The sequence below is a fragment of the Bos indicus x Bos taurus genome, chromosome 9, assembly GCF_003369695.1.
Source record: "Bos indicus x Bos taurus breed Angus x Brahman F1 hybrid chromosome 9, Bos_hybrid_MaternalHap_v2.0, whole genome shotgun sequence".
Taxonomy (NCBI): domain Eukaryota; kingdom Metazoa; phylum Chordata; class Mammalia; order Artiodactyla; family Bovidae; genus Bos; species Bos indicus x Bos taurus.
In genome coordinates, this window is record NC_040084.1 from 88,512,108 (window position 1) to 88,521,913 (window position 9,806).

Genomic DNA, 9,806 nt, shown 5'->3' on the forward strand with positions numbered 1-9,806 from the left:
TGAGGTGTCCCAGTGCACACACAGGAAGACAAACAAGAGAGAAACTGTCTTCACACCCTAATGAAGTCAGCAAACTGCCTGAGAAGGAAAGCTCAGAATTAGCTGGCGATATTGATCATTCCGAAAGGAGAAATCAAGCATGAAAAATTCTGTTCTAGCAGATTCTGAAACAGGAGCAGGGACCTGGGCAAATGTCCTTCTTCCATTGCTGGCAGGTCCCAGGTCCCAGGCTAAGCCAGGTCAACTGCCCCATGAGGACTGAGAGTGAAGGAGACCAGCCCCGTGTGGAGGGTAAGGAACAGTCTAGAAGAAGGGTAACAGCAACCTGGATAACAACAGGCACAGGAAATAAATGAGCAAAGGCCAGGTCTATCTAAGTGCCAGAGAGGCTGTCTCCAATGTGTGTAAGAAGACAGTAACTTTAGCATGGAGTTTGTCACTAGCTCACACGGCCACCAACCTCTCCACACCAGGGCTTTCCCCTCAATATCCCCAAAATGGGCAATTGTCCTAGTAGGCAAAGCTTTCTCTCTACCCTGTGGCCAGCACCCCCACACGGAGGTTGCAAGTGCAGGGGATCCTCATTGGTGCAAACCCACCGATTCCACGTGAACTCCAAATAGACATGACAGGTGCTGACACTGGCCCTAGACCTGAGTGATAGGATCAAAGCAGAGAAATTAATGGCAAAACTGGTGATATTTCTTCCCAGATATTCTTAGGAGAATCCTGTTTCAACTTCTGTATTCTTAAGAATTGTCTGAATCTCTTTACCTTGAGATGAATAGCATCTTTTATCGGATAATCAATTAAACTTCAGAAATGTTTTCCTGTGTTAAGTACTTACCTGTGCTCAATACCAGACCAGGCTCTAGACAAATGCAACCAGGATGGATAAGGACTTTACATAGCACAGGTAGGCAAGTCTGTGGCAGAAATGTCATGCACAACAAAAGGTTTCCTGATCATTATTACTGTTAGTATTGTTTCTATTTCTGCTGTCAAAAATCCAGAAGCAGCTAAACTTAAACCATCAGATCGATAAATGGACTGTAGCCCACCAGACTCCTCTGGTCATGGAATTCTCCAGGCGAAAATATTGAAATGAATTGCCATTCCCTCCTCCAGGAGATCTTCCCAACCTAGGGATCGAACCTGAGTCTCTTGCATTGCAGGCAGATTCTTTACCATCTGAGCCACCAGGAAAATCTCAAAATAGTAATTAGTAAGAGTTCATTGTGCACTTCAGAGCAGTTCACAAGCTGGGAACTTTCAAACCAACAGTGGAATGAAGATCAGAAGTATGTATTATACAGCACAGCTCATGAGGTGAACATTTGGAGGCTGTTTAATTTTTTACAATGATTGGTTATAGCATTGAAGTTTTTCCTAATGTTTCAGGGTTGGTTAAAAGCGATTATCTTATGTCAATTTTGGAAACTAGTTTTAAGTCTCACGTATGATTTTCAAAGGCATTTACGAGAAATGACCCAAACTAATGTCACTTGTGTTGCAGGAAAAGCTTACTTAGTTTCACTTACATGGCTTAACTGGTTTTATCTGCTCAGGGAACTTTTAAGTCTAGTCTCTATTTTATATTTTACTTTATCACCACTCAGGAGCCCATAGGAGGACTTGCTCAAAATTTTTTTCCATTAAATGAATGAATGAGCCAATTCACTATCAACATTAACATGACAATTGCCTAATGGCAGCAAGAAATGGGACAGTGAGAAAAACCCTGAGTCAGCTTCACTGGGAAAATTGCAGACTTGGCCTGGAAGTCAGTAGAAAATGGCGGTAAAGTTTGAACACATTCACCTCACCATGGCTGAGGCATGTCCAGGGGTCAATAGTAATGCAAAGTAAATAATTCACAAAGTAAGAGGAATAAGACTTTTCCTTAAAGACCTGTCGTATCTGCTTAAATGCAGCTGACCTTTGAACCACATGGATTTGAACTGTATGGATCCACTTATGTGTGGGTTTTTTTTCAATAGTAAATACTACAGTACTACCTGCTCAGAGGCTGGTTGAATCCATAGATGCAGAACAATGTATCTGAAGGGTGAATTGCAAGTTATCTGGGATTTTTACTGCCCAGCAGGTTCACACCCTGAGTCCCTGCTCCATTGTTCAAGGGTCAACTGTACTGTATGTAGGTTGAGATTTGCAAGCTTGAGGGACAGAATCCAGTAATGTGCTGGGGTCTGAATAATGGGAAAAAGGAGCTGGAGCAAGCCCTGCAAAGGGTCTGCCTGCTCTGGGGTCCCCACAGAGGTTGCCAGGAGCTATCAGTGCCGGTGTCACCAGGACCTACAAGGGCTGCAAAACTCCCACACATGAAGCCAACCCCTGAGGAAAGGGTCCTACCTGCTCCCTCAGAGGCCGCATATTTTTTAAAATTTGTTTAAAATTAATTAATTTATTTATTTGTTGCACTGAGTGTTTTGTGGGATTTTAGTTCCCAGGCAAGAGATCAAACCTATGCTCCGTGCAGTGGAAGAGTGCAGTACTAACCTTACTGGATGGCCAGGGAATTCCCTGAGGTCTCACCTTTTAAATGTGAAGCCCACAGCCTAGGACCAATGGGAAGGCCAGGCCTGGACCTCCAGGAATGCTGATGATGACACCCTCCCCTGCGGCAGCCACTCTAGAATGATCTCATCCTCATCTGTCATCCATGGCTCCCTTAGAAAAGGAATGGAGAGAAAACGCACTCCCTGGTGGGCTTTATGAACGAATTTAATCTGGTGTCACTTTGTTACCCATCTGCCGAGGGGGTTTCCGTTTTCACTGGTTAGAGCTACACAGGTCAATAGTGATGCCTCGGCATGGCCAGAGTTACAGCTGTGTCCCCAGAGACTTGGCCCCCCACCCACACACTGAGTCATTGCAGGCAGAAAAAGTGCTTTGAACTGAGCAAAAGAACAAAGCTCTGCTGTGACATTTCTGAGGCAACAGAGGAATTTGAGGAGCCGTCAGCCTTCAGAGTTTGGCCAGGACTGCTCTTAGGTGCCTTCAGCAATGACAGCCAGGGTTTCCTAACAACTCTGATCTGTATAGTCAAAGCTATGGTTTTTCCAATAGTCACGTATGGATGTGAGAATTGGACTATAAATAAGGCTGAGCACTGAACAATTGATCCCGTTGAACTGTGATGCTGGAGAAGTCTCTTGAGAGTCCCTTGGACTGCAAGGAGATCAAACCAGTCAATCCTAAAGGAAATCAACCCTGAATATTCACTGGAAAGACTGATGCTCCAATACTTTGGCCACCTGATGCAAAGAACCAACTCACTGGAAAAGACCCTGATGCTGGGAAAGATTGAAGGCAGGAGGAGAAGGGGGAGACAGAGGATGAGATGGTTGGATGGCATCATCGACTCAAAGAACCCGAGTCTGAGCAAACTCCAGGAGACAGCGAAGGACAGGGAAGCCTGCTGTGCTGCAGTCCATGGGGTGGCAGAGTCAGACACGATTTAGTGATTGGACAACAAAAGCTGCTTCCTCGGATTCCAGATCACTTGCTGCTCTGAACTGTCATCTTTAATTCACTTGCAGCCTTTGGGTGGCCAGGGAGTAACTGCGGACAGAAGTCAGTGTTCTTGCTCCCCACCAGCCTCCACCAGAGTCAGGATCTTAAAGTGTCCCTTCCTTCCACCTGCTCAGAACTGTGCCCTTGGCATGGACCCAATCTCCTAGGTTTAAAGTCCCTCCCCAGGCCCAGCGTCTCTCTACAAAACTTCTAGGTAAGCAGGGCCAGTTCTTCCAGCCTGTCTTTCAAACATCCTCAAGAACAGAGAGACTCTACCCTTGGAATACAACCATAGGTTCATTCTAATAATGCTGAATTTTAAATATAGTTTTTCATAACAATCCAATTACTTCTTAACTTTGTGTTATCAAATGAAAAATATATTGTCAAGAATATCCTTGCCTTTCTAAACTACAATTGGAATTGTTTTGTTTGGTTTTTAATCATAGCAATGAAATTTACTCTGTGCAGTTGCAGTGTATCTTCTTTTTTAAATCTACCTATTTCCATAACAAAAAAGAATCTGTTGTAAAGTTAAATATAGAATTACCATATGACTCAGAGATTCCACCCCTAGGTTTAGGTATATGCCCAAAGAATTGAAAACAGGGATCAAATATGTATACCACATTCATAGCAAATAGGTGGAAACAACCCAACAAAATAAATGGATAAACAAAGTGCAGAATATACAAACAAACGGACGAAATTCTGAAACATGCTACAATACGGACAGATCTTAAAAACAACATGCAGAGTGAGATAAGCCCAATATAATAGAATGATAGTGTATGATTCCACTTGGATGAAATACACAGAATAGGCAAAAGTGGGTTGGAGATTAACAGGAAGTGAATGTCGCTCAGTCATGTCCAACCCCGTGGACTATACAGCCTGCCAGGCTAGGCCAGAATACTGGAGTGGGTTGCCATTCCCTTCCCCAGGGGATCTTCCCAACCCAGGGATCGAACTCAGGTCTCCTGCTTTACAGGCAGATTCTTTACCATCTGAGCCACCAGGAAAGCCCAAGAATACTTGAGTGGGTAGCTGCTCTCTTCTCCAGGGGATCTTCCCAACCCAGGAATTGAACTGGGGTCTCCTGCATTGCAGGCGGATTCTTTACCAGCTGAGCTACCAGGGAAGCCCATTAACTTCATCGGTTCAGATTTTATATTTGACTGATGAGAATGCTTGGAATGAGATAGTGATGATGATGACCCAACACTGGGCATGTAATTAACACCATTGAATTGTACACTTTAAAGTTGTTAAAGTAATAAATATGTGTATTTTAGCACAAAATTTTTTAAATCAGGCTTTTTTATTAGTATGACAGTTTTTGGCTACTACAGCAATTAATTATACATCTTAGTTTTCAGTGACTTTAGAACTTTGCCAACATGACCAGTGTGACCAGTGCACACTAGAAATGCGCTTCTCAGTCATGTGGGTCCGGAAGGAGTGGCAGACCTGGAGAAGCCTGGCCTTGCATCCAGCTCTCTGCTTCCTGCCTTTGTGACCTTGCAAGTCACTTATGCCTGTTCCCACATAGTTGCCCCTCGGCGTGTGGGATCTCACATGAAAGTGAAAGTGTTATTTGCTCAGTCCCATCCGACTCTTTAAAGTGTACAATTCAATGGTATGGAATGGAGAGGCAGGAGGAGACCAGGCTGGGTCATTCTCAGGGACTCCTTGGCCCGAGCCCCTGGAAGCCTCTGCGAATCACAACTGTGGACAAATGGACCGAGAGTCCCTTTTGTTGTGAGAATTCTGTTTGCTCTGATCACAGACACTCTGTCGGTTTATGCGCCTGGGACAAGTCGCCAGTTCTGCCGGTTCAAGCAACTTAAACTTCTGTTTCCTTCAGCTCTCAGCCTCCTAGCAACCTTCTCACTCCAGACCCCAGCAACATACAGGGAGGTGTCCGAAATGGCCACTGGGATACTCTTGGTCTGGATCAACATCCACTTTGAAGGTGTCGGGCCTGATATGAAACTTTTCCAGGGAGGAAGGGAGCCTGTGGGCAGGGGAACCACACATCTCACATAAACAGACCCTTCAGCCTCGGCAGCTTTGGATTCCCAGGGGCTCAGCAGGTGGCAGGGGTTTGATTACGAGATGTAAAGAGTTAGCTTGAACAGTTGGGCGGCCACTGAGTCCTGGCTACTTTCCTCTGTGTGAGTTGCCACTGCTGGTTGGGGGCTTTTATTTTCTCTGTGTGTCGTGGAGGATTCGGCCCTTTTCTGGGAAGAGAGAGCACATTCCTTGTTTCCCTTGATCACTACTTTGGCCTCACGAGGCGGGGCACTCCAGATGGGGGCCCAGAGTGCCAGAAGCATCCTGGAGAGGAGGGGGGTAGTGGCTGGAAGCAGGAAGACACACTGTAAAGACCAGACCCTTCAAGAGTTTGGGGCTCCCCGCTAGCCCCCAAGGCAGAGCAAGTGCAACCCAGGGACAGGGAGCAGAAAGCATCTGCAGCCTGAAAATGAATGAAGTATTATTAAGAAAAGATGACCCCAAGTAATGTGATCCTCCACTAATAGCTGAAGGGCAAGAGAACGTGTGAGGGAGGGGCTTTTTAAAACAAAAAATTTATGGGAGTATAGTTGTTTTACAAAGTTATTTTAGTTTCTACTGTACAACAAAGTAATTCAACTATAGGTATACATATATCCCCTCTTTTTTGGGTTTCCTTCCCATTTAGGTCACCACAGAGCACTGAGTAGAGTTCCCTCTGCCATACAGTAGACTCTAATTAGTTATCAATTTTATACACAGTAGTGTATATATATGTCAATCCCAATCTCCCAGTTCATCCCACCCCCTTTCTCCCTTGGTATCCATACGTTTGTACTCTATTTCTGTGTGTCTATTTCTGCTTTGCAAATAAGATCATCTATACCACTTTTTCTAGATTCCACATATATGTATTAACAGATGATCTTTGTTTTTCTCTTTCTTACTTCACCCTCTAGTATATCTAGTATGACAATCTCTAGGTCCATCCACCTCTTAAGTCATAACTCTATGCTAGGAACCCTGGAAGTTTATCTTCCCAATTCAAAATATTTTTTTCTGACTCAAAAGTATGTTGACGAACCTTTCATGAACCAGTAAAGCTGATGTGCTATGAAATGAGAATCTGATACAGCTGGAGTGAATAAGCAAACAAACAACAACAGCAAAAAAAATCCCATAGAACTTAATTTTTAAAAATATGTATATAATTTTTTCAATGGAAATTAATGATTGTTTAATGGGTACAGAATTTCAGTTTGGGAAGAATGAAAAAAATCTCTGGAGATGGAGGGTGGTGGTGGTTGCAAAGCAGTGTAATTGTACTTAATACCACAGAAGTCTATACCTCAGTTCAGTTCAGTTCAGTTACTCAGTCATGTCCGACTCTTTGTGACCCCATGAACCCCAGCATGCCAGGCCTCCCTGTCCATCACCAACTCCCAGAGTCCACCCAAACCCATGTCCATTGAGTCAGTGATGCCATCCAACCATCTCACTCTCTGTCATCCCCTTCTCCTCCTGCCCTCAATCTTTCCCAGCATCAGGGTCTTTTCCAATGAGTCAGCTCTTCGCATCAGGTGGCCAAAGTACTGGAGTTTCAGCTTCAACAGCAGTCCTTCCAACGAACACCTAGGACTGATCCCCTTTAGGATGGACTGGTTTGATCTCCTTGCAGTCCAACGGACTCTCAAGAGTCTTCTCCAACACCACAGTTCAAAAGCATCAATTCTTCGGTGCTCAGCTTTCTTTATAGTCCAACTCTCACATCCATACATGACTACTGGAAAAACCATGGCCTATAGACTCCAAACCTACAAAAGGTTAAAATGGTAAATTTCATGTTATGTATATTCTGCCATGGGCTTCCCAAGTGGCTCAGTCGTAAAGACTCCATCTGCCAATGCAGGAGACACTGGAGACTCAGGTTCGATCCCTGGGTTGGGAAGATCCCCTGGAGAAGGAAATAGCAACCCATTCCAGTATTCTTGCCTGGGAAATCCCATGGACAGAGGAGTCTGATGGGCTAAAATCCACAGGGACACAAAAGAGTTAGACACGACTTAGCAACTAAACAACCACAACAAATACTTTGCCACACTGCAAACAATTGCAATGTACTTTCATTCATTTGGTACAAATGTGTCTTCTCACTTGCATCCATTTAATCTCTGGGGTTTAGGTAATCTCTGGGGTTTAGGTTATGATTACCAGAGTCTACTCTTAACTACTTACGTGACCTCGAACAAGCCCTCTCACCTTTCTGGTCTTCAGCTGCCTCACTTGTAATAGGAGAAATTTGCAAACAGTTGCCTGTTAGAGCTCTGGTAGCCGAGGATTAGTATTTCTTGAGGGCATGCCATGTACCAGGCTCTCTGCTACACATTTTATCAGCATGACCTATTTAATCCTCACAAGGATCCCGTGAGACTGGTATAATTAGCCTCATGAGAGACAGAGAGGACTCAGAGGCTTGGAAGGTTTGGTGACTTGTCCACATAGAGCAATTGAGTGGGTGGAGTGGGATTTGAGCTTAGGTCTGTGGGACCCCCGAGCAGGATCTCCGCTGCTCTTCAGTCCTGCAGCAGGGAAAAATGTCAGAGCCAAATCACCACAGAGCTTTCTCCCTGGAAAAACTATTAGCCTGGAAAATAAGACCCATGTCCAGCCAGGAGCCAGTCCTGCAGTGCTTTCTTACTCCACTGGTGACGATGTCACAGCCCCCTCAAGACTGGAGGCTGCAGGACGGGCAAGCTGGCCAGATTGCTGGCTCCTGCAAAGTCAGGTCTTCACAGTTAAGTTTCATTATTTTTCCCTGAAATAATTAAATCTGCCCAAATTAGATGCATCTTATTTCAACATAATTAAAATACATATGAGAAAACAGGACTTATTTTTAGATTATCCTCCACCACTAATACAATCAAGAGTTGGTCATAGACTTGCCTGGTGGTCCAGTGGTGGACACCTGCTAGTGCAGGGGATTCAACCCTTAGTCTGGGAGGATTTGGCACCACGGAGAAATTAAGGCCGATGTGCCACAACTACTGAAGCCCACGTGCCCTGTGCTCTGCAGCAAGAGAAGCCATCTCAGTGAGAAACTCGTGAACCACAACTAGAGAAAGACGGCATGCAGCAACAAAGATCTAGGGCAGCCAATAAAGTAAAAGACATAAGTAATTTTTTTTTTTTTTAAAGAGTTGGTTGCCTAAGAATCAGGGCCCTGAAGCAGACACCAGCTAACTCTCAGCTGGGCAATGAAGAGTCACTGACCTTCAAATATTCTCTAAGTCTGTTTTAACCATCATCTTTTCTGTCCCTTTTACCACAGCACTGATTAGGGCTCTTGGCAAGAAGCACATGGGGCATGTCTGTGTGTTACCAGTGACCCTCGGACAGAGGAACAGAAAAAAAAAAGCAAGAAAATCCAGCAAAAGTGCAACTGAATATTGGCTGTCCGGGGGGTGTTGCCCAACCATGGCGTATTTGCATTTGTTGACTAAAATCATTGCAAATCAACCTAGGGATTATATAAAAACAACAACAAATCACAGGAACATCCGCATGATGACATCTATGTAGACATTGAGTCAGATCTCTAGCGGAGCAAATCACTGTCCAAATTAATGCATGAAGCTTTGGAAATTGAAGCCAAGTTGAGCAATCATCCTTGTGGACATGGAGACAGATCTGAAAACAGTCATGAGATCCTTAAACAAGAAGCAACCAAAAACTCAACAAACAGCCTGCAGAAAGAGTCTCAAGGATACACTACAGAAGCAGCTTGGGTGCAAACAGCAGGAATCTAAACCCAAGCGTACCTTTCTCCGCAACACCACAGGGACTAAAGCGCCTTACTAGAGCTCAGGGAAGGCTTCCCCAGTGGCTCAGTTGTGAAGAATCCACCTGCAATGCATGAGATGCGCAGGGTTCGATCCTTGGGTTGGGAAGATCCCTTGGAGAAGGAAATGACGGCCCACTCCAGTATTCTTGCCTAGCATATCTCATGGACAGAGGAGCCTGGCAGGCTACAGACCAAGAGTTTGGAAAAGTTGGATACAACTAAGCAACTTGACAGCAATGAAGGGCTCAGTGAAGAGGAACTGAAGGCTGTAATTAGAACTCCATTGATCAGCATTTGTTCTGTTATATTTATTTGTGATTCAGACACTAAACATACACACACATCCTTCCCATTTCTTGGTATTCAAATATTCTCTTTTTTTTTTTTTTCTACAAAGTCCGTAATTCTA